This window comes from Episyrphus balteatus, chromosome 3 (genome assembly GCF_945859705.1).
Source record: "Episyrphus balteatus chromosome 3, idEpiBalt1.1, whole genome shotgun sequence".
Taxonomy (NCBI): domain Eukaryota; kingdom Metazoa; phylum Arthropoda; class Insecta; order Diptera; family Syrphidae; genus Episyrphus; species Episyrphus balteatus.
In genome coordinates, this window is record NC_079136.1 from 50,371,762 (window position 1) to 50,374,334 (window position 2,573).

Sequence of the window (2,573 nt, forward strand, 5' to 3'; positions counted from 1 at the left end):
ACTCTTTATTCTTGCTTTCTATCCCAAAATCAATGTTTTTACCAAATTTCATTAGGGTGACCTATCATTTTTGTTTTCACTCAAAAAAACACCCTTTTGACCATGATATTTGTATAGACACTTTTGATTCTTAAAAAGTAACATAATTACGAAATTTCAATAGGGTACCACTAATATTACACAAGTATTACACACTTTTTCAAATATACCCATATTTTCTTTACTTCTCCCTCTTGTCCGCGAAAAAACACCCTTTCACCCAATTTTTTTTTATAGACTTTTTTTGTACTTGGTTCTTATCCCAAAAGCAAACTTTTTGCCAAGTTTCATGAGTGTAACAATTTTTTTTCTTTAAAATGCCTATTTTACCTATACTAACGGGGAATTTAGAAATTTTTGTATGGTGCTCTAGTAAAAAAATGTAAGGCTAGAAAAAAACATATCTACATCTCCTTTTCTTACAAAATGGACTGTAACTTAAAACAACAGCAATTAGCGAAAAAAGTACTCAACTTATTTTGTAGGGAATTGGATTTGCCATATAACTTAACTTTCCAAAAATACACCAGTTATGTGCAAAAAATAAAAATTACGTTTAAAAAACAAAATAGTGCAGTTGTGCAAAATGTGGTTTTTGGTTTGTTTGTGTACTAACAATTTATCAAATATTGAAATCAAAATTCAAGTCGGATTTATCCTCCAGAGTACCAATGTGCATTTTGACCAAAAACAAGCTTAAAACGTTATTTAAAATAAACCTCTGCTTATGGTACATGATGTTAGGGTATTTTACAATGCTGCATCTCATGGAATTATACCCAAAACTAAACTTTGTTTAGTAAGGCTTGTTGGTGTGTAATGGACTTTTGAGTTCTTAGATAAAGTGCTTTAAAAATTCTCAAAAAAAACGAAACTGACTTAGGTACTCACAGATATCTCATCATTCATCAAAATGGATGAATTTATGTTTAGAAACAATTTTTTGGCACAGTGATTTGAGGTTTCTTTCATTTAGGGACCAGCTTCACTACTCGCAATCTTACATGGATAATAATTTTTCGCAAAAAAAAACAAAACCGACTTCCATGGATCAAAACTGGGTTTTATGGTTTTTCTCATAGTTTCTATGGCTTTCCAATACAAAAATAATTATCAAAATTGGTTCACTTAGTCCAAAGTTATGAGGTAACACAAATAAAAAAAAAAATACAGACGAATTGAATACTTCCTCCTTTATGGAAGTCGGTAAAAACCATGTTAATTGCTTTGCTCTATTATATTTTGTTATCAAGATGTATGTATTTTTTTTTTTATTTTTTATATTAATATTGCAGCAATTGTTTCAACTGACAAAAATTCACATTTGAATCGGATATATACAATTGCCCGGGTAGCTCAGTTGGTAGAGCGTTGGACTTTTAATCCAACGGTCCAGGGTTCAAGTCCCTGCTCGGGCGGCAAATATTTTGTTTTATACTGCGCTACACTTAAAAAAAACTTCTTTGAAAAAAAAAATGCTGAGTTTTATTAATAAGTAAGTAAGTAAGTAAGCAGGGGCGTATACAGGTTTACTTCTTGGGGGGGGTCATGCCAAAATTTTTGGCACAACAATTTTGATAGGTGGAAAATGTGATAGTTGAATCGAACAAAAACGGAATATGATTCGTTTGCTTCCATTGAATAATTTGCCTAAAAGCAACTATGTATATATTTTTTCCCCTAGCCTAAAGTAATTTTAAAAGTTACAATAAAAAATAAAATCTTTTTTTATGTAATAAACAGTGGTAACTTTTGAATTAAAAGTCTTCTTAACCTCAGGCAAACGAATCGCATTTGAAAATAATTTTGTTTTTTAATTTTGTTTTAAAATTGAATGAAAAAATTTAGTTTGGAGTTTGATACACCAAATCGAGCTAAGAAAAAACTTAAAAGAAAATAAAGTTTCTTCTTTGTTTTATATACTGATGAAAATGACACTCGGTTTCGTGTCTACACGGTGCTATTACACCTTAAAGATAATTTTTGAATAAATTACCTCAGTACAGACAAAATTAAAAATTAATTGTCTAATTTTTGTTTTAAATAATTTTTTGTTGTATTGTTTTCGTATTAGAAGTGACACAAAAATGTAAAATTTTCGGGGTGGTCGTGAATTTTTTCTCGTTATAACTTAAACAGTTTTGGGCGTGCAAAAAAAAACATAATATAAATGTAAATTTAGATTTGTACAAAAATTATGATAAGATTTTTTCGGTAAGATGAACCTTAATCGAGAAAAAAATGTAATATTGACGACTATCTCCGAAAATTTTACCTACATTTTTTCTTTGAAAACTTTTTATACGGAAACATTACAAAAAAAAAAGTTTTTTAATTAAAAAAAAAATAGAGAATGAGTTTTTCTACAAAACAAGACAAAACAATCTTTTCTACAACAAACGGAAGCCGAGAAAATCACAAAAAGGCATTTTTCAAAATGGCGGCCAAAATTTTTTTTGTAAAAATGTACTTATTTATGAAATATCAATGCTTTCCGAATATTCTCAGATGATTCAATTATGTAGTTATAGTAA

General features: G+C 29.0%; 1 non-coding gene across 1 annotated transcript; it reads left to right on the top strand.

Moving 5' to 3' along the window:
- Positions 1–1,384: 1,384 nt before the first annotated feature.
- Positions 1,385–1,457, top strand: Trnak-uuu (transfer RNA lysine (anticodon UUU)). Its single transcript has one exon. It is a non-coding gene; the product is annotated as a tRNA-Lys (tRNA).
- The last annotated feature ends 1,116 nt before the right edge of the window (positions 1,458–2,573 follow it).